The 23,568-nt window shown below is 41.5% G+C and overlaps 1 protein-coding gene across 2 annotated transcripts in view; it reads left to right on the top strand.

The window, feature by feature from the left end:
* Positions 1-4,511: 4,511 nt before the first annotated feature.
* The window catches only part of antkmt (adenine nucleotide translocase lysine methyltransferase), a 34,716-nt gene continuing 15,659 nt past the window's right edge, over positions 4,512-23,568 (top strand). Inside the window, exon 1 of one of the 2 annotated variants that reach the window (XM_068056447.1) lies at positions 4,512-4,787. The gene's annotated coding sequence lies outside the window, so the exon portion shown is untranslated. Of the gene's footprint in view, positions 4,788-7,262; positions 7,284-23,568 lie in introns of those variants that run through there. The other variant, XM_068056448.1, reaches the window with a different exon arrangement.

Genomic DNA, 23,568 nt, shown 5'->3' with positions numbered 1-23,568 from the left:
ACTCGGTGGGCCGAAGGGCCTGTTTCAGTGCTGTATCTCTAAAAACTAAAATATATATATATATAAAATCCGCCTTAGTTTTTATACTACTGAATTGATCAAGTCTTATTTTATATTTGATTAACTTAGATTAAATTAAAAGCTCACCGGTATACTCACCCCCACCACCCCCCTCCCCCCGACCTGCTTTCTGTTTCCCCACGCTCTCTGTTGATTTCAGCTTTCAATTTTCAAGCTTCTTGCATGCAGAATGTTTCAGACATTTCTGAAATGGAATATTTTAATGATACAAAATCTCAAACTTAAAAAGTCATTGCAACCTTTGTTTTGGTGCAGACCTGTTATTTCAGTCCTCAAATAGTTGAAGAACTAAAACTGCTGAAATTGTTTTTTGGAAGCTTTGTCCACGTTTGGGCAAATCCATGACTCAAGGCAAAAAAAGCAAGACAGTTTTTATAATTACTGCCTTAAGGTGTCAAGAAGACCTTGAAAATTTCCATTTTAAGCGTCAAACATACTCTTTATTTTGATTTTAGTAAACAATCAATTAGATCGAAATGAAATATAATTTGCATTCTCAAAGAGTTTCAGGTTATACATTACAGAAGTAACTGAAGCATTGAGGGAGCAAGTCATGAAAGAGCATTTCATTTGTGTTGTCATATGTGAATAGAGCTCAAGCTAGCCCACTCCCTCTCTTCAATTATCTATCCATTACCAGGTTTTGGAAAAGAACATCTTTATTTCATCATATGTTAAAATTGCTGTACCTATTAAATATTGGCCAGGACACCAGGGATAACTCCTCTGCTCTTCTTCAAAATAGTGCAATGGGATTTTTAACATCATCCACCCGAGCAGGCGGATGGGGCCTCACCTGAAAGATGGTGCCACCACAGCACTGCACTGCACTGGAGTGTCCGGGTAGATTGTTCTGCTCCTGGGCATGTTGAATTATCTCAGTATTGTGTGATTGCCTTTAAGAGTGATGTCCCTTTAAGATCTTAGTATGCTAATGATCCAAGTGACAGGATGCAGGCATGTGACTGCATGCCAGATTCACTCTGTAACTGTAACTCCAAGAGGCATTCTGTAAATTGTTAGCTCTGTGCTGTATAGAGGAAAATGGGGCAGGGTGAATCACTTACCCTTAAGGAGCCCAGCCAACATTCGTTCTGTAATGGACTGATTAAAGGAAGACTTGCATTTATATAGCACCTTTCATAACCACCAGACCTCTCAAAGCGCTTTACAGCTGATGATGTGCTTTTGAAGTTAATCACTGTTGTCATGTAGGAAACACAGCAGCCAATTTGTACACAGCAAACTCCTACAAACAGCAATGTGATAATGATCAGATAATTTGTTTTTTGTGCTGTTGATTGAGGGATAAATATTGGCCTGGACACCAGTGATAACTCCCCTGCACTTCTTCAAAATACTGCAATGGGATCTTTAACATCATCCACCTGAGCAGGCGGATGGAGCCTCAGTTTAACGTCTCTCCCGAAAGGCGGCACCACCAACAGTACTGCACTGGAGTGTCAGCCTTGATTTTTGTGCTCAAGCCCTGGAGTAGGACTTGAACTTGGAACCTTGTGACATGCTCCCTGACAAGCAACATCCCTCCCCCACCATTTTCTCTCTGTGAATTGCACCCAGGCAACCAATAAGTGCAAAAACAAGAAAATCCATCCCATCCACTACATACCATCTTCAAGGTGCTTGTTGGCATTGCTCCTCCATGACTATTCTCCCCTTTGTTATGACCGAGGCGGGAGGAATGCATTGATTTTTCAGTTCCACTTCTTCACAGATCACAATATATAATTAAATGTTTACCTAGTTACCGATATAGTCAATCATATACTCTATTTTTTTAAGTCCAGAACAAAATACACCAACCAGGTTTCTTTCATAAACAACAAAATTATCAGTTTATAATAAAACAAGATTTAACCGGTAATGAAGCAAAGCATTGATACACTGATTATAAAGTATGAAAGTTCCCTTTTTAAAAATTCTCCAACTACGATCACACAAACACTGGAAAAATACCGAAATTCACCCTGCAGAGGTCTGTTACAAAAACATTTTTTTAAAAAACTACTTTGGCCAAATCCTTGCTAATTCTTGACAAAAAAAAAGAAGATATGGAAGGAAGTCAGTTGTCCCTTTTTTTGGTCTGGCATCCTGGTATATGGAGACGGGTCACTAGGATCGATTCAGAAGCAGTCCATTCTGGAGATGTTGAGAATTATTCTAGTAAGCTTTCTAGGAGAAATGTGGCATCAAGGTTTTTCCGCCAGCGCACACTTGAATCACAGGATTTTCTTTAGCTCCTCAGGAACTATACGGCACCAGGGATTTTTTTTTCCCACACTGGATCTTGGCAGGATTTCTTCAAAAAGGTGAAGAAGGAGGTGAGCTGGGTGATTTCTTTTTTCCTTGGCAGGAAAACACCAACTGTCTTCAAAAAGTTCACACCCCAACTAAACTGAAAACAATGTCCAAACCCCAAACAGTGAGTCGACCTCCTGACCTCCACAAATCTTGACATGTGGCTTCTCTGTAACCATTTTCCCCCAGCTCACCAAGGGGTCTGCTGTTTTCTAAGCCCAAATCACAGGTGACTTCCAGCACAGGTGGCTTTCAAACCACATCTCAAGTCCTGTCAGTGAACTTGGTAAAAAAAACACATCCATGACAAAATGACATCCATGGAATCTTTTCAGTTTTAACACAAGTCCTCAAAAAAAATAAAATATTAAAAAATGAAAGCTTTTGTAACACCTTTCCTTCTTCTGAAGTCATGGATTTGCACTGGTGTAAAGCACTTCAGGCAGCAGCCCGCTGGTACGCTCTGCCCAAATTGCCCTACTGCTGAAGGTCAATGATTATAAGAATTTGTGCAAGGTACCAGTAGGCCATTTACCACAAGTGATCACAGCAAAGCCTGGTCGTGTCCTCACTTAACATCCACCCTTCCTGCAAAGCTTAGTGATCAATAACTCTGATTTCTCTCTCCCCACAAACCACTGAAACAGCACAGTTCAGTCCAGGAATTGAATCAATAACCCTCTTGTTCTGTTGCTACGTTCAACTGGTAGAAAAAGTAATAGCGTCTGCATTTTAGTATCATTTTATGGTGACAACATTTTCTCATATTAAAACAGAAGGCTACAAGCATTCACATTTAGGAGGGGTACAAGCAATCAAGAAACTAAACTCTTAAACTATGCGTTGAGGATATCTAATGTACCTTGCTCTGCACTTTCTGAAAACCCTTAAAGCACTTGAACAGAATATGCTGTTTATTCAGCAGGATGAAGGTTAAAAGCAATTTAAGATGGATAGGGCATGAGAAAGTCACCTGGTTGATGATGTTCAGCTAAGAGTTTTCCTGCTGCTGTTGAGTCAGTATCAGTTGAAGTATTGGTTTCTGTAAAGTGTTCTGTAAGGGCAGTTGTAATCAGGATGAACAGTAAAACAAGTTTCATTCACAAAGTGACGTAAATTCCATCACTTTAGGTTAATTTGCTGAAATTAAACAGTAAATCTGTGTCACCCAAGGCTTAAATTCAAGCCAAATACAACTTATATTCAAAATCTTCCAGCCTTTCATACCATTTTCAATATAAATGCTAAAAAGCAGTGCTACAAATCGATAAGCGATCGTATTTCTTTGATGTTTTCCAATTCATAAATTTTGCTACAATTTTCTTGGAAGATTTTCAATAACAGAAAAGATGAGAATCACATTAGTAAAGGTTGGCAAAATTCTCAAGTTTACTGTGGAAGTAACAGTTACAGCCTTCAAGATACTTATAACATTGCACATAAGTACTATCCAATACATATACCTATATAAACACAAGATTTCAACGAAGAATGCAAATCGATTGTTCTCTAGACAAAATACACAAAGCTAAGTACTTATTGGGGGCTAATTTCCTCTACGTGTTAGAGCTCAGTAACTTTGGGGTTGGTCTTGACTTTATGCCACAGTGTAAACTGAGCTGCTGGCTCACTATCACTGTTATACACTATCGCACAAAGTCAAGATCTACCCTTCTGTGTGTTAGCATTAAGAAAGGTCACCAATTTTTGCCAACATTCCTAAAGTGCTCTTGGGTGTAAATGGGCTTAAAACACGAATGCACAGAGCTGATGTTAAAGGGAATTGTTTTTTCTATTGCTTGTTACACAGTTGTTGATGAACAGTTAATGGAAAATCTGTTCAGGAATTTCTTAATTCTTAATTCTTATGACAGATTAACTTTCCACAATGAAAGCTGACACCAAATGCTGAAAAAACCCACCAGTGTTTGACCAGTAAGCAGAGCAGAAAATAATCAGGGATCTTTCCATCAACTCAGCAGCTTGGTTGCTAGGCACACTGGAGGAGGAGCTGCAATGACAGCATATGACATGGACCACCAGGACTAATGCCTATTTAATGAAGCATGACTACCCTGTATGTGCCAGCTCGTTAGACTCTAGTGAGTTCCTGCGTGTACAGAGGCCGTGCCTCAGCAGTAACATAATTAATGGCCTGTGTCTTCCCTTTCTCGATCTTACTAACAGGAGACATCAAGAGCATCTACGACTTGGATTTTGTGATCAGCGATGAAGCAACAGCACTCACTACTGACCGCGAAGAAAGCTTCCTTCAAAGATCTAGCTTTCTGTGTGGCGTGGATTTCCCCTTTCTCAATGGCAGTTTAAATCTGATGCCAAGTCAAGGAGATGTCTTGCCGTGCAGCAGCAGTGATGCCAGCAAGCAGGTAAGCAGCCAATCACATTGAAGTATTCTCACAGGCAGCAAACCAGGACGTTAAAGGCACTTAATATCCTTCACTTTTAATTTAAATTTTCAGATGTCAAAATAAATTTTTATGATTGGATTAAATTTCTAAATTATGGATTTTTTAATCCTTTTTGAGAACATTGACATTCCCCAATGTTACAAGTGTTTCCATTTTTGTTGTGAAATGTTGAGGACTTGTGTTCTAAAACTGAAAAAAGGATTCCATAGATGCTGGACTTTGTGTTTTTTTAAGAAAAGAGATCATCGGGAGGTCTTTTGGAATTGTTTGCAAATAACAAGTACTGGAAGTCACCTATCTTCAGATAAATACCCAGAAGGGGCTTTTTACCTGGAGAAGATGTTTACAGAGAAGTGACAAGTCAAGATTTACAGGGATCAGGAGGCTTGATTCTTGAGATTGTTTTTGGTTTCACTTTGCACAGTCAGTTGGAGTTTAAAAAATCAGCCTGAAGGACAAAACCCCAACTCAGCCTTTCCCATCTCTTTGAAAAATCTGCCAGATTTTCCATCTCTTTGAGAAGCCCTTAGAAACAAGTGTAAGAAATACAGAAATTGATGATGCATTCCTCCCAAAAGGCCTGCTTGAAACCCCGGTTGCAGCATTTCTCTTGAAATGCTGGAAAAACCTGCTGGATAAATCTTCAATGCCGCCTGACCAAATTGGTCCAGAGAAGAATCCCAGTGACAGCTGTCTGTGCAAATTTGGGTCACCAAACTTAAAAAAAGGACAACTGACATGTTGATGTGATGTACATAGAATTCCAAAAAGTATTTGATAAAGTGCCACACAACAGATTTGTGAGCAACGTTATTGCTCATGGAATAAAAGGGACAGTAGCAACATGGGTATGAAATTGGCTGAGTGACAGGAAACAGAGAGTAGTGGTTAATGGATGTTTTTCAGACTGGAGGAAAGTCTGTAGTGGAGTTCCCCAATGGGTCAGTGTTAGGACCCTTGCTGTTCCTGATATATATTAACGACCTAGACCTTGGTGTACAGGGAACCATTTAAAAATTTGCAGATGACATGAAACTTGGAAACATTATGAACTGGATAGTGTAGAACTTCAAAAGGATATAGACAGGTTGGTGGAAAGGCGACAAGTGTCAGATGAAATTTAATGCAGAGAAGTATGAAATGATTCATTTTGGTAGGAAGAACCCGGAAATAAAATACAAAATAAAGGGTGAAATTCTAAAGGAGGTGCAGGAGCCTGGGTGTACATGTGCACAAATCATTGAAGGTGGCAGGACAGGTTGAGAGAGCAATTAATAGAGCATAAAACATCCTAGGCTTTATTAATAGGGCATAGAGTGCAAAAGCAAGGAAGTTATGTTAAACTTGGATAGAACACTGGTTCAGGCTCAACTGGAGTATTGCGTTCAGTTCTGTGTGCCATACTTTAGGAAAGATGTGAAGGCATTAGAGAGAGTACAGAAAAGATTCACAGGCATCATTTCAGGGATGAGGAACTTCAGTTACGTGGATAGATTGGAAAAGTTGGAGGTATTCAAAATCATGAGGGGTCTGGTCAGAGTAGATGGGGAAAAACTGTTCCCATTGGTGGAAGGATCGAGAATGAAAGGGCACAGATTTAAGTTAATTGGTAAAAGAAGCAATGGCAATGAGGAAAAACTTTTTCACACAGCGAATGGTTAGGATCTGGAATGCACTGCCTGAGAGTGTGGTGGAGGCAGGTTCAATCGAGGCATTCAAGAGGGAATTGGATTGTTATCTGAAAAGGAAGAATGTGCAGGGCTACAGGGAGAAGGTGGGGGAATGGCAATAGGTAAAATGCTGTTTCGGAGAGTCAGCGCAGAAACAATGGGCAGAATGGCCTCCTTCTGTGCTGTAACAATTCTGTGAAGGGAAGAAAATGTTGAAACACAAGGTACATATTGTCATGGTCCTGTAGTTTTTTTTTGGAATATGCGGTTTGCCTTTAAGGCTTGCAAGGGATCAGTATTGCTTTAAGAGCCGGCAAGCCTTAGGAGTTATAGGAAGGTGCATTTTCGTTGCCTTAGAAACAGCCATTTGGAGACTGCGAGTCAAAGGGTGCATTCTCGTTACCATAGATATAGCCACTGGGAGTGAGCCTGATGCGATACATTTGTTACAATTCAGTTTTGAACTGGCTTATGAGTTGAAGACAATTTGTTCTCACAGAAGACACAGACAGCTGTGGTATTTAGCACACCTGAAAAAGAGCTCTCAACCATTATTATCTCTCAAAATTCTAAAACATCAAGCCAAAACAGAGATCTCAGATAATTTAAATTGAAGAAAGGGAAGTTAGATTGTGACAATCTTTTATCCCTCAAAAACTCTAAAGTCAGATTGATTCTGTTGATGTTTGCAAGTCGTTAATTGTTGAAATTCACTGGAGAAGGAAAGGAACATTCTGTGAGGAGTTCGAGCAACATCCTGTGAGGACTTCAAGCAACATTGACGGTAAATTTGCAAGGACTCTAATTTTTTCTATTTTAAATGTTGTTTATATTTTCATAGTGTTTAAGAATTTAGCTCTTTTTATTTAGAGATACAGCACTGAAACAGGCCCTTCGGCCCACCGAGTCTGTGCCGACCAACAACCACCCATTTATACTAACCGTACAGTAATCCCATATTCCCTACCACCTACCTACACTAGGGGCAATTTACAATGGCCAATTTACCTATCACCTGCAAGTCTTTGGCTGTGGGAGGAAACCAAAGCACCCGGTGAAAACCCACGCGATCACAGGGAGAACTTGCAAACTCCGCACAGGCAGTACCCAGAATCAAACCCGGGTCCCTGGAGCTGTGAGGCTGCAGTGCTAACCACTGCACCACTGTGCCACCTCTAATTAATTCTTCTAATTAAAGAGTTAATTTGTTGATTTAAAGACACCTGGTTAGGTTAGCCTCATTCAGGGGTTAAAAGATAGTACAATTTGGCTGGGTGTTTCTTTAATTTGGGAAGTTTTAAATGATATGTTAGGCAATCTGTGGAGCGACGAGATTGAATTATCAGTGCGTCTCTCCCACCACAATCAGAATCGTATATTTTGATTGGGGGCTTTGACAGGAGCGGTCGGTCGTAATAATATTACTAGGCTACCATGTTATCTAAACTTAAAAGGTAGATGTATGCCTTTGTACGGTTAGTATCACCCTTGTGCTGACTGACTTACATTGGCTGCTGGTTGAGCAATGCCTCGATTTTAAAATTCGCAACCTTGTTTTCAAATCCCTCCATTGCTTCACCCCTTCCTATCTCTGTAATATCCTCCAGCCCCCCAAGCCTCCAAGATCTCTGCAGTTCTACAATCCTGGCCTCTAACTAACTACGGTTTTCATCACCATTGGCACCTGTGCCTTCAGCTGCCTATACCCTAAGTTTTAGAATTCCCTTCCTAAACCTCTCTGCCTCTCATTCCTCTTAAACCTACCTGTTTGTCATCTGCCCAAATATCTCCTTATGTAGCTCGGTGTAAAATTTTGTTTGATAATGCTCCTCTGAAACACCTTAGCTGTTTTACAAGGTTAAAGGCATTATATAAATTCAATGACATTCAATGGCATTATGATCACTGAATCCCCCAATATCAACATCCTTGGGGTTACCAATGACCAGAAACTGAACTGGAGTAGTCATATAAATACAGTGGCTAGAAGAGCAGGTCAGAGGCTAGGAATCCTGTGGCGAATAACTCACCTCCTGACTCCCCAAAGCCTGTCCACCATCTAAAAGGCACAAGTCAGGAGTGTGATGGAATACTCTCCACTTGCCTGGATGGGTGCAGTTCCAACAACACTCAAGAAGCTCAACACCATCCAGGACAAAGCAACCCGCTTGATTGGCACCCCATCCACAAACATTCACTCCCTCCACCACCGATGCACAGTGGCAGCAGTGTGTACCATCTACAAGATGCACTGCAGCAGTGCACCAAGGCTCCTTAGATAACATCTTCTAAACCTGCGACGTCTACTACCTAGAAGGACGAGGGCAGCAGATGCATGGGAACACCACCACCTGCAAGTTCCCCTCCAAGCCACACACCATCCTTACTTGGAACTATTTCACCGTTCCTTCACTGTTGCTGGGTCAAAAGCCTGGAACTCCCTTCCTAACAGCACTGAGGGTGTACCTACCCCACATGGACTGCAGTGGTACAAGAAGGCAGCTCACCACCACCTTCTTAAGGGCAATTAGGGATGGGCAATAAATGCTGCACTAGCCAGCGATGCCCACATCCCAGCTATTCACAATCTATATCAGTGATTTGGATGTGGAAACCAACTGTAACATTTCCAAGTTTGCTAATGACACAAAACTCGGTGGGAATGTGAGTTTTGAGGAGGATGCAAAGAGGCTTCAAGGGGATTTAGACAGGTTAAGTGAGTGTGCAACAACAAGACAGATGGAATATAATGTATAAGTTATCCACTTTGGGCGGAAAAACAGAAATGCAGAGTATTTCTTAAATGGTGCGAAATTGGGAAGTGCTGATGTCCAAAGTGACCTTGGTGTGCTTGTTCATAAGTCACTGAAAGCTAATATGCAGGTGCAGTAAGCAATCAGGAAGGCAAATGGTATGTTGGCCTTTATTGCAAGAGGATTTGAGTACAGGAGTAAAGAAATCTTGCTGCAATTGTACAGAGCCTTGGTGAGACCACACCCGGAGTATTGTGTACAGTTTTGGTCTTCTTACCTAAGGAACGATATACTAGCCATAGAGGGAATGCAACGAAGGTTCACCAGGCTGATTCCTGGGATGGCGGGATTATCCTATTAGGAGAGATTGAGGAGACTGGTCCTGTATTCACTAGAGTTTAGAAGGATGACAGATGATCTCATTGAAGCACACAAAATTCTTACAGGGCTCAACAGGGTTGATGCAGGAAGGATATTTCCCCTGGCTGGGGAGTAGCGGGGGCGGTGGGGGGCGGGTTCTAAAACCAGGGTCACAGTCTCAGAATAAGAGGTAGGCCATTTAGGACTGAGATGAAGAGGAATTTATTCATTCAGAAGGTAGTGAATCTTTGGAATTCTCTACCCCAGAGGGCTGTGGATGCTCAGTCATTGTGTATGTTCAAGACAAAGACCGATAGATTTCTAGATATTAAAGATATCAAGGGATATGGGGATAGTGCGGGAAAATGGCGTTGAGGTAGAAGATCAGCCATGATTTAATTGAATGGCAGAGCAGGCTCGAGGGGCCGAATGGTCTACTCCTGCTCCTATTTCCTATGTTCCTGTATCTCAATAAGACCACCTCTCATTCTTCTAAACTCCAACGGGTATAGGTGTTCTTTGAACACTTATTTGTTTATTCTTCATAGAAAAAATTGGAAATGGGGAAAAAGACCATTTGAGATTCAAGAATCATCCAATCAGATAATGATGCGTCTGTTCACTTCCCAATTATTGTGGGAAGGCGGGGCACCATGAGGATGGACATGTTGAGAAACCAATGGTGGGGTTGGGGCAGTTGGAGATGGGAGGCCATGTGATGAAACCTCCAGGAATATGTCCAAACAGAGTTGGCAACTCTACTTACAGGGAAACTGAGAAAAAGAATTCACAAGTGGAGAAAGGAATTCACATATGGAGGCACAGGTAGAAAATGTCCAATTAAGCTTGGAGCCATAGCCTGTGATAAACCTGTTGAGAAAAGAAATTGAAATCTAAGAGGCTAAATGATGGGTCAGTTATTTTTCCGCACTCAGTTATGGAGAAGCTTGTAAGAGCACATCAGAGATAATGGTGGTTTAGTTGGTGTCTAATTACAGGGAAAGCTGAAGGCATAAAATCAACCAACGGGAAAAAAAAACTGATCTTCATCAAGATGTTTGCAATGTAACAGTTACAGTTTAAGACACATGCAGTTAACTGGCACCTTGGCAAGGATCCCTGTGACAGAGATAGTCATCTTTGGCCTGGCAATTAAGACTTAGCCTCAGAAGGGAACTCGAGTTTATGTTATATAAAATCATGCTTTTCCCTTCTCAAAAAAAAAACAAAGTGAAAAACACGTGAGCAGAGAAGGGAAGAAAGGCAGAAGAAAGAAAGGAGCAGGGAGGGAAAGAGAAATGAGAAGACATATCGGAACTGAGAGAAAGGCAGAAAGATTAGGAAACAGCAAAAGTTTTAGAGAAGCTTTTTGAGTGAATTTGCAAGATTGTGAAATGCCAAAAGCTTAGATAGACAGAAATAAACTGGGACTGTGCATTACAGTGACATGTAATAGCTCATGTCTTTGCACAAAGTGTGAGAGTATATTGAGAGTATAACAATTCCAAGAATTATGTTTGTGCAAGGGTTGACTCTGCCAGAATGAGAACAAGACAACCAAAGAAAGAAAATGATGGCCACAGATGGTAACCCATTGCAGGCATTCTCAGTGGTGAAGCACTGCATGCCAAGGAGGCAAAACAGCTTGTGCCACAATGCTAATGTACCAGTGGGGACAAAATGTATGTTCATTTCACCCCACAATGAAAGGAAAGAAAGAAAGACTTGCATTTACATATAGCATTTTTCATGCCCTCAGGATGTCCTAAAGCACTTTACAGCTAATGAAGTACTTTTGAAGTGTTGTAATGCAGGAAACACAGCAGATAATTTCTATTAGTTTAGAGATACAGCATTGAAACAGGCCCTTCGGCCCACCGAGTCTGTGCCGACCATCAACCACCCATTTATACTAATCCTACACTAATTCCATATTCCTACCACATCCCGACTTGTCCCTATATTTCCCTACCACCTACCTATACTAGGGGCAATTGCTAACGGCCAATTTACCTATCAACCTGCAAGTCTTTGGCATGTGGGAGGAAACCGGAGCACCCGGAGGAAACCCACGCAGACACAGGGAGAACTTGCAAACTCCACACAGGCAGTACCCAGAATTGAACCTGGGTTGCTGGAGCTGTAAGGCTGCGGTGCTAACCACTGCGCCACTGTGCCACCCATAATTTACACAGAGAAAGCTCCCAGAAACAACAATCAGATAATGACCGGAGAATTTATTTTTTGTGGTGTTGGTTGAGCAATAAATATTGACCAAGACACCAGGAAGAACTACACTGCTCATCTTCGAAATAGTGCTATGGGATCTTTTAATTTCACCTGAGAGGGCAGAGGGGGCCTCAGTTGAATGTCTCATCTGAAAGACAGCACCTGCAATGGTGCAGCACTTGCTCACTGCTGCACTGGAATGTCAGCCTAGATTTTTGAGATAGGTTGCTTTTCAAAGTAAATAACGCATCAGTGACACACTGAATATGAACTTTAAACTCAGCATTGCTAAGCAGTACTGTCCACCCTAGGCATTGAACATTATTTTGTCATACCATAATCAGGAGAATCTAATTACAGCTAAAATGTATGCAACGATTTAAGCTGTCAGTTAAGAACCTCTATCTGAGTGCCTTTTGTAATTCTCAGTGTTTAACCTTATAATGGTAGTAGATGTGTTTGCTTAGTGATAGTGACTAAAGTAGTATTAGTTAATTCATCTCTGATGTGTGACTTTGTTTTTGATGCCTCTGTCAAGAAGGGGTTAACTCATTCCACTCAGGGTTGTACTCTAATTTCCTGGTGATTGGCTCAGGGCATCTTGTCTTATCTACCTGTCCTTTTATTGCCTCATATAAATAGGTTTGCCATTACACCATGTATGTGCTCATGATGCATTTCTTCTTCCTTTGCTTCTTGGTTGATAGATTCTCGAGAGCACTGGGATTTCTTTCCCTAGCTTGTGCTAAAAGCCATATTTTTCATAATTATGAAATGCCTTACTGAACCTTCCCGTCACTGTGTTATGCATTTTACTGTCATCATGTGTCAGGTTGAATGATGCAAGCATATTATCTGCTTTATCATCCGTGCAGTGAACCTTTGATGTCAACTTTCACTGCTTTCGTCTGGTATTAACTGGGCAATAATGACCACAAAAGGGTGGGGGGGGAGGTTGGAAGATTTAATTTAACACTTGGGAGACTGACTGGATTGGGTGCAATGCTGGCGTCACACCCTACATGATTTTATTCTCACTGAAGTCAGTGGAGAGTGATCTTGGGCGGGGTATAAAACTAGCATTCCAACTGATCTGTGGATTCCCAGCCCAGTTACATTACAATTACCCAACCCCTCCCCACCACCCCGCAGCACCTTGTAAAGTTTAGGGATCTATAGATACAAAGGTTTCCACTGACAAAAGCTGCCAGGGTTTACCATAGGAAAACTAGTAGATCAATAACAGGTAAAGCTTATGAATTATGAAGAACAGACTGAAGCACATTCAACGCACAGGTCTTAGAGAACAGTTTGACCATCACTTTGGGGAGGGTGGAGACCATGTGGGCAAGAGCTGGTGAGGAGCCCTCGACTGCAAAATAGCAGGGTATATGCCACACAGTATTCATCTTTCTATTACAGCAATTACTTGTTCGGAGAGCAATTGTGTCGGCGACTCTGAGCTCTTTTTCTTCATAACTTAATCTTTGCCACTATGCACAAGCAGGGGAATAAAAATCAGTGAACTCTTGTGGATCATTTGCATCCATTCAAGGGGAGATTGTTCTTCATAGAGCAGAGAAGGGGAGGCTTGATAGAAGTGTTCAAAATGATGAGGCGTTTTGTTAGAGTAGGTGGGGAGAAATTGTTTCCACTGATAGAAGGGTCAGTAAGCAGAAGGCACAGATTTAAGATAATTGGCAAAGAAAACCCAGAGGTGACCTGAGGTGAATTTTTGTTTGACGCAGCGAGTTGTTATGATCTGGAATGCACTGCCTAAAAAGGTGGTGGAAGCAGATTCAATGGTAAATTTCAAAAGATAATTGGACAAATGCTTTCAAGGGAAAGGTTTGCAAGGCTTTAGGGAAAGAGCAGGGGAGTGAGACTAATTGGAAATCTCTTTCAAAGAGTCAGCACAGACGGGATGAGCTGAATTTTATCAGCCCTCTAGGTGCGGGCAGGGAGGCGGAGGGAGCCCATAAATAATGAGGGAAGGCAAGGGGTGGCATGCCCATTGTCTTCCCAATGCCATTCAATTCAGTCAGAGGCAGGGAAGGCCCGAGGGCAGCCTTCCTGCCCTACCCTGCCTCACCGCCTTCAACAGCTACCCTTCTCCCACCCCTCGCCAGGGGCCTGCCTGACTGGCCCTGGCAAGTCCACCCCACTTACCTCCTCTCCTGGTCCTGGGCCTACTGCAGTTCCAGCAGTGGCCACTGCTCCCAATGGCACTGTTGGGATTGCTGAGCTGCCGGACCTCTGATTGGCCAGCAGCTCTTGGAGGTGGGAACCCCATTGCTAATTGCCACCACGATCCCGCCATCCACCCGCGTGGGCTTGGAACCTGCATTTGGTCCTGGCAGCTGGACCCATGGCATGCTGGTATTCCAGTCTATAACTCTAAAAATGTATTAATAAATGGATTTAGCAGTAGCTCCCCACCGCAGTCTGTGCTATGTGGCATTATCCTCTCACAGGATAGCCAACTGATAAACAAGGCACCTGTAAGTGATGTACTTCAATTCTTAGCAATGGTATCCTTGACTATATTTCCAAAAATGAACAAAATCAATTAAAGCACTTACGACCTTAACAATTAAAACGACAAAGCTTCCTTGAAGGGAATGAATGGATAATTAGTGAAGAAACAGGCTGTTTTATTTAAATTAACAATTCATTATGGTGCCCTGAAGAGCCAGAACCTACTCAAGAACTTTTCTTGCTGATACTAAACCCTGAATCTGAAATATTAATGTTGTTTAATTTATCGATGGGATGCATTGGGCCCCCTCATCTGACCTGCAAAACCAAATAAGGAACATCAAGTGATATTGGAAACATGTTAAATGAATACCATATCAAGAATGGTCCATGTCACTGCCTGTATTTATGTTGACATGGCCAAGCTTGAATACAGACCTCTTTAGAAGCACGGCTGTCAAGGTCTTACTTCACGAGGGCTGTGACCATTTTCAGCCGAGCCAATGACAACAAGCCAATGAGCAAAATATTGTTCTGTTGACCTTGGAGTAGGTGGAAATATAGCAGTAAGTGGGATAAAATTAAGGATTAAATCCGAATGTTTAAATAACAGATTTAAGGTTTTGCGCAAAAGATGCAGGGGGGCTGTGCGGAAGAGGTGGCGTAGTGGTAATGTCACTAGCCTAATAGAAACCATTGTCAATTGTTGTAAAAACCCATCTGGTTCACTAATGTCCTTTAGGGAAGGAAATCTGCTGTCTTTACCTGGTCTGGCTTACATGTGACTCCAGTCCCACAGCAACATGGTTGACTCTTAAATGCCCTCTGAAATGGCCCAGCAAGCCACTCGGTTGTATCAAATTGCTACAAAGCCTAAGAAAAGAAATAACTCCCTTCCTAACAGCACTGCTGGTGTACCTACATCCCAAGGACTGCAGTGGTTCAAAAAGGCAGCTCACCGCCACCTTCTCAAGGGCAATTAGGGGTGGGCAATAAATGCTGACCTAGCAAGCGATGCCCACATTCCACAAACAATAAAAAAAAACCTTTTTACTGAGAGAATGACCTGGAACTCGCTGACTATGAGAGTGGTGCAAATGGAGGCGATCAATGATTTTGAAAGGAAATTGGACGGGCACTTGAGGGAAATAAACTTGTAGGGCTATGAGGACGGAATGTGGGAATGGGACTGACTGGATTGCACGGCAGAGAGTCGATGGGCCTCCTTCTGTGCTGTGGCCTCTTTCTGTGCGGTACAGGAATGAGCTGTACTAGTCAAGCATCCATTAATATATACAGTGCTACATTCTGCCACCAGGCCAGGCAACACTGATTTTTGAAAGGCTCAGCAGCGCCATCAGCAGGAATGTGATGATTGTACAAACCTTGTTCCATTTTGTAGAATTACATACGGCTGCAAATTCACTTCAATTCTCAGTTTGAAATACAACGGATGCAAAATGTAAAAAGGAACAATGTGCGAAAGCACTTAATGGTGGGAACAGAAAAGCAGTCAGGAACTAAGGACATAGCTTTCTACAAATGATTTATCTCACCTTTTACTTTGTGTCCTTTTTCTTTATCGAATAGCAAGTCTGTTGTTGATACAGCTAGTGTAACTGAATACTAAGAACTGTAACATAAAACCATTGCAGATTAGTAAAGGAATCAACAACAGAGATTACTTGCAGAATCATTAGGGATTAGTTGCAAATATAATCAGTATATTATTACACAGAGACTCGTAGATGCCTGGGATGGATTACAAAGCATTAATCAGATCAAAGGGGTTCAAATATCATCAACTACCACCGCAATATTCAGAAGATTATATATTAGGTATCTCAAATTGTCTTGAAATACTGAAAGGATGTATGTTTGTGTTGTAAAAACAAGAAATGCTGGAACCACTCAGCAGGTCTGGCAGCATCTGTGGAAAGAGAAGCAGAGTTAACGTTTCGGGTCAGTGACCCTTCATCAGATGTTCCGATGAAGGGTCACTGACCCGAAACGTTAACTCTGCTTCTCTTTACACAGATGCTGCCAGACCTGCTGAGTGGTTCCAGCATTTCTTGTTTTTATTTCAGATTTCCAGCATCCGCAGTATTTTGTTTTTATTTTTATGTTTGTGTTGTGATGTCCAAGTGTGATATCATTCGCTTATTGAGTCTGTTTTTGCCAAATACTAATGTTATGATGTGTGTCGGACAGAGCACTTGGTATTCTTAATATCTCATGATCTCCTCACTGAAGGATTCGCACTATTATGTAATCACTTCAAGTCTACCGAAAGATACTAAACAGCTGATGGTTGGAAAATAACAGAGCTGGTTTTTATCAGAACTGGTGCAAAAATAACAGGTATATACTTGTGCTAAATGATAGAGAAACATAAGCAATAGACAGACAAAGCGACCCCACAGCCAACAGATCAGATCAAAGCTCTGCCATCCTGCCATATCCAGTGGTGAATGGTGGTGGATAATAAAACAACTGGAGGAGGAGGCTCCACAAACATCCCCATCCTCAATGATGGGGGAGCCCAGCACGTTAGTGCAAAAGTCAAGGCTGTAGCATTTTCAGCTATCTTCAGCCAGAAGTGCCGAGTGGATGATCCATCACAGTCTCCTCCTGTGGTCCCCAGCTTCACAGATGCCAACCTTCAGCCAATTCCATCCACTCCACGTGATATCCAGAAACGGCTGAAGGCACTGGATACAGCAAAGGCTCTGGGCCCTGAAAACATCCTGGCAGTAGTACTGAAGACTTGGGCTCTCATCTTTGTTTTCAATGGCCTCACCCCTCCCTATCTGTGTAGTCTCATCCAGCTCCACAACTCTCCAATTCTGGCCTCTTGAGGGTCCCCAATTTTAATTGCTCCACCATTGGTGGCCATGGCTTCAGCTCACTAGGCTCTAAGTTCTGAAATTCCCTCCCCAAACCTCTCTATCTCTCTTTCCTCCTTTAAGACACTCCTTAAAACCTACCTGGTTGACCATGCTTTTGGCCCCTAGTATCTCTTACATGGCTCAGTGTCAAATGTTGTTTTATAATGCTCTTATGAAGCATCTTGGGTTGTTTTATTACATAAATACAAGTTGTTATTGTGAATCATTGGTCTGTATAACTCAGTGTCACAATGAACAGTGCCTTTAAAAATTAGGCATCAGAGGAGCTCTTATTATTTTGTAAAATAAACAATAACTGTAGATCTCAGTAATATCCATTAGCTTAAGCTGAGCTGTATATTTCAATCTTTATATACATATAAATAAATATATATATATATATCGATCGGAATGATACTGCAGTGTCAATGTAGCAGTTACGTGCTGGTCTGTCTCAATGTACTATTTAATGGGCATCTGAGATTGGTTTGCTTTTTTCTCCCAATGTTGGTAACTGTCTAACCTTGATAGACAAGTTATTTTGTAAAGCAACAATGAGTGATGAGTTATGTGAAGTCTGGGGCTGGAGATGTGTGGGTTACTACTGCTGCTTTTGCACAAGCTATCCAGTACAGTAATGTTCCAATTAGTTTCAATACTGTCATTAGGTCACTCATATCATTCAATGATATGTAAGTAAAAATCAACAGAGGTTTTGACATTTTGTAAAATGTCTAAACCACAGGTGGGGCAGCAGGTTGGAGCTCAATTCTGAGCGCCCTTCCATCAAAAGATGAATAAAGCACCAGAAATAGATGTTACGACAGCGGCGGGAGCAATGCACTGTCAATTCAGTCCCGTCACTCCACAGGTCGCAGCATATTATTAAACTTTCACATGCAATCGGAAAACAGCCAAATTAAACTCTCTAGTAACCCCCAGAATGAAACAGACCAAACCAGGTATCTTTAGACAACAACAAATTAATTTTTTATTTAATAAACTAAATCTTAAACACTATCAAGATAAACCTATGTCTAAAGACCTTATAACTTCATAATTTAATCTAACTCCCCCATTCACACACATACATTCACAAATAACAGTAGTTAAACGGTTTTTTAAAGTGAAGTTTTTAAAATTAGCTGTCTCTTCAGAATAAAATAAAATAAATCTTTGTAGGTTACATTCCTGATGGATGAGGTCTTCTAATGTGAAAATAATTAAATGTTACTCGAAGTCTTCTTGTGAATTTGATGAAAATAGTCCTTCAGTAGATAGGCTTTCAACTATTTGGCTGCATTAGGTATTAAACAGTTCTTTGAATGATGAGCACAGCAATACAAAAGGATTCTTGAAAAAGAAAGCTTTTCTTCTTTACTCAGGGAATTAGCTTGGCTTGTAGCTCCTTGTAGAATTTTTGCTGAGAGGAAATAGACAGCTTTCTTCTCTTCAATACGCTTTGCTGGAAAGTCTCTCAAAATTAACTGGTTTCAGCTGGTTTCTACCAGTTTTACATGCAGCCAAGTGGAAACATTACCAAGTGACCTCTCTCTCCTGCTGTTGCCCAGGGTAACAAAAATGCCACTGTGGCATACTGTGTCTCCAGAACTTTCTCGCCCTTAAAGATATACAGTTTTTAACAGAGTCTTAAAGGCATACACACTGTTTTTAATCCGAGGAGAAAAAAAAGTCTATGACAGAAATCAGAGATAAGCAAATAGGACTGTTCTAGAATTAAATTCAGTTGAACACCAAGCACATCATTCATTTTGTTCTCATGGAAAGAAAGAAAGAATTGCATTTATATAGCACCTTTAAGAACTTCAGGACATCCCAAAGCACTTTACAGCCAATTTAGTACTTTTGAGGTGTAGCCACTGTTGTAATATAGGAAAACACAGCAGCCAAATTTCACACAGCAAGGTCCAATAAACAACAATGAGGTAATGACCAGATAATCTGTTCAGTGCTGTTGGTTGACTCCCCTAAACTACTTCAAAATAATGTCATTAGATCTTTTACATCTGCCTGTGAAGGCAGAAGAGACCTCGATTTAACGTCTCACCCAAAAGATGCCGTCTCTGACAGTGCGACATTCCCCTCGGTACTGCACTAAAGTAATTAAGATGGAGAGAGAAGGCATAATCCAAGACTTGAGAGTGCCAAAAACGTCAGATAATGTGAATGTAACCTATTTAATTTAATCTGATCACAGTAGAGAACAAACTGTGAAACTCAACCCAGTGCTAACATTTGACATTTCCCCTCTATTGACAAAAAATAAATAAAATATACAGGAAGAACAAATTTATTTGTATATCCATTTTGATTTGCTTTCTTTTTCACTAGAATTGAGCCTCGCTCCTTCGCACAGTGCCCTTTTCCTGGCAGAAAGGTGCTCACATCTGTCCCAGTCTCACTTAAACTGACCATTAGGAAGTTACAATCAAAATCTGTAGCTTCTTTCTCCAGTTTTTCTCCTCCCTGCCTGCAGGGCGACATCTGGCCGATACTCAATAGCTGTCTCACAAAGACACAGCAGGGGATGGTATCCCAGCAAGTGGAAGATGTAGGTGCGAACCCCATCTTATAATTCCACGGCAGCATGTGCTCGTGTTTCCCCAGTGTTAGTGATTTTTATTCCAAGGACTCATCATAGAACTCTAAAGGAACAATTAAAGGGATGATCCAGAGAAGGTTCAAAAAAATCAATTCTGTAAGCCTACCCTGTATAATTTGAGCTCATAAATGGTTGTCGTCTACACCAGGTCTTAGCTTGTTCCGAGTGTAGCAATTAAATATGACGCAGACATTGAGTGGCAGGTTCACACTCCCTTGACATCAGCCACGATCGGGATATGAAAAACCCTTAGCATCCTGCCTTCCCGACAATCATTGTTTTTCTTTTCATGAGAAGTAGAAAAAGTACAAGCCGCTGTATAATATTGTTATTTCAAGTCGGTGCTGAAGACGTTTGGGACTTTGTGCTCAGCATACAGAATATTCTTGTTTTGATGCAGCACTATTTCTGGCCTGGTTCTTCTCCCTCTGCCGCCAATGCAGTGTGTCATGCTGCAGCTTGGCTCCACAAGAACCACGCATCCTCAGTAAGTTGCCCAAGTGTCCATTGTTCTTGTGTCAGTTTTGGTGGGCTGACTGTTAGAGGCATGACAAGAGCTGGATGCCACCTTCACTCCACCTGTGTACAGGAATCTTCCAGCAGGATCACTCAATAGCAAGAACAAGAGCTTATCATTACATTTTTTTTTAGCTCACTAGACAAGGCAAAAACAGTCACAGTAAAGTTTCCCATTCCTTGTTTTGAAAGTGCCAAGTGAATAAAGTTTTTTTTTATTCATTCATGGGATGTGGGTGTCGCTGGCAAGGCAGCATTTATTGCCCGTCTCTAATTGTCCTTGAGAAGGTGATGGTGAGCTGCCTTCTTGAACTGCTGCAGTCTATGTAATCTTGGTACACTCACAGTTCTGTTAGGGAGGGAGTTCCAGCTTTTGACCCAGTGACAGTGAAGGAATGGCAATAAGATTCAAGTCAGGATGGTAAATTCGAACCAAACCAGCAAACAAAAAAGAGAAATGATTGAAGGTCAGGGAGGAGCTGTGGCAGTATATTCTGCTGACAGGACTGGGTGCTATTCCTTTCATCCTAGGCACAAACATAATGAAAATGGTTAATGATCCTTTATCTCGAGGGGGTTGGAATTCAAAAGTGAGAAAGTCATGCTTCAGTTGTACAGAGCCTTGGTCAGACTCCATCTGGAGTACTGCATTCAGTTTTGGGCACTCAGGAAGGGTGTGTTGGCTGAGGAGGGGTTACAGTGCTAATTCATCAGAATATTGGGGCTTAAAGGGTTAAGTAATGAGAATCGGTTGCATAAATTGATTTGTATTCCCTTGACTGTGGCAATCTAATGGAGGTGTTTATAAATGATTGAGGGACTCGATGGGGTAGATACAGGGAAATTATTTCCTCTGGTGGGGATACCCAGATCAAGAGGGCATAATCTTAAAATTAGAACCAGGTCATTTAGGGGTAAAATTAAGAAGCACTTTTTCACACAAAAGGGGAGTGGAAATCTAGAACATGCTCTCCAAAGGCTTGGATGCTGAGTCAAATGACACTTTCAATAATGAGATCAGTAGATTTTTGTTATGTAGGAGTATCAAGGGATATGGACCGAAGTGGAGAGGAGGTACGAACATATGAATTAGGAGCAGGAGTAGGCCACTCTGCCCCTCGAGCCTGCTCCGCCATTCAATAAGTTCATGGATGAACTGATTACTCCACATTTCCACCTACCCCCGATAATCTTCCACTCCCTTACTTATCAAGAATCTATCTATCTCTGCCTTAAAAATATTCAAAGACTCTGCTTCCACCGCCTTTTGAGGAAGAGAATTCCAAAGACACACGACCCTCTGAGAGAATTTTTTTCCCCTCATATCTTTCTTCAATTGACGACCCCTTATTTTTAAACAGTCATAGAGTCATAGAGTCATACAGTGACCCCTAATTCTAGATTCTCCCACAAGGGAAACATCCTTTCCACATCCACCCTGTCAAGACCCGTCAGGATCTTATATGTTTCAATCAAGTTGCCTCTTACTCTTCTAAATTCCAGCGGATACAAGTCCAGCCTGTCCAATCTTTCCTCGTAAGACAGCCCACCCATTCCGAGTAAACCTTCTCTGTACTGCCTCCAATGCATTTACATCCTTCATTAAATAAGGAGACCAGTACTGTACACAGTACTCCAGATGTGGTCTCACCAATGCCCTGTATACCTGAAGCATAACCTCCCTACCTTTGTATTCAATTCCCCTCGCGATAAATGATAACATTCTATTAGCTTTCCTAATTACGTGCTGTACCTGCACACTAACCTTTTGCGATTCATGCACTAGGATACCTGGATCCCTCTGCATCTCAGAGCTCTGTAATCTCTGACCATTTAGATAATATGCTTCTTTTTTATTCTTCATGCCAAAGTGGACAATTTCCCACTTTCCCACATTATACTCCATTTGCCAGGTCTTTGCCAATCACTTAACCTATCTATAACTCTTTGTAGCCCCCTTACGTCCTGTTCACAAGTTACTTTCCTATCTATCATTGTGTCATCAGCAAATTTAGAACCCAAATTTTCGATCCCTTCATCTAAGTCATTTATATAAATTGTAAAAAGTTGAGGCCCCAGCACAGATCCCTGTGGCACACCACTCGTTACATCTTGCCAACCAGAAAATGACCCATTTATGTCTTTTGTTATGCTTTCCTGGGATGTGGGTATCACTGGCCAGGCCAGCATTTGTTGCCCATCCCGAATTACCCTTGAACTGAGTGGCTTGGTAGGTCATTTCAGAGGGCAGTTAAGAGTCAACCACATTACTGTGGGTCTGGAGTCACATGTAGGCCAGACCAGGTAAGGATGGCAGATTTCTTTCCCTAAAGAACATTAGTAAACTAGATAGGTTTTTACAACAATGGTTTCATGGTCACCATTAGACTAGCTTTTAATTCCAGATTTATCACTGGAGTTCAAATTTCACCATCTGCCATGGTGGGATTTGAACCTATGTTCCAGAGCATTAGCCTGGAGGAGGGGGATTCTGGATTCCTAGTCCATTGACACTACCACTGCACCACAGCCTACTCTCTGTTTCCTGTTAGCTAGCCAATCTTCTATCCATGCCAATATGTTACCCCCTACGCCATGAGCTTTTATTTTCTGCAATAACCTTTGATGTGGCACCTTATCAAATGCCTTCTGGAAATCTAAGTACAATACATCCACCAGTTCCCCTTTATTCACAGCACATGTAACTCCCTCAAAGTACTCCAATAAATTGGTTAAACATGATTTCCCTCTCACAAAACCATGTTGACTCTGCCTGATTACCTTGAATTTTTCTAAATTCCCTGCTATAACGTCTTTAATAATAGCTCCTAACATTTTCCCTAAGACAGATGTTAAGCTAATTGGCCTGTAGTTTCCTGCTTTCTGTCTCCTTCCCTTTTCCATTCTAACGGATCCTTCCCCGAATCTAGGGAATTTTGGAAAATTAAAACTAACGCATCAACTATCTCACTAGCCACTTCTTTTCACACCCTAGGATGATGTCCGTCAGGACCCTGGGACTTGTCAGCCCGCAGCTCCAACAATTTGTTCAGTACCTCTTCCCTGGTGATTGTAATTTTCTTGAGTTCCTCCCTCCCTTCCATTTCCTGACTTACAGCTAATACTGGGATGTTACTTGTATTCTCAATAGTGAAGACCGATGCAAAATATCTGTTCAATTCATCTGCCATCTCCTTATTATCCATTATTAATTCCCCAGAC

The sequence above is a fragment of the Heterodontus francisci genome, chromosome 24, assembly GCF_036365525.1.
Source record: "Heterodontus francisci isolate sHetFra1 chromosome 24, sHetFra1.hap1, whole genome shotgun sequence".
NCBI classification, from domain to species: domain Eukaryota; kingdom Metazoa; phylum Chordata; class Chondrichthyes; order Heterodontiformes; family Heterodontidae; genus Heterodontus; species Heterodontus francisci.
The sequence above is the reverse complement of the archived record's forward strand: the minus strand, read 5'-3'. Positions and strand labels throughout refer to the sequence as shown.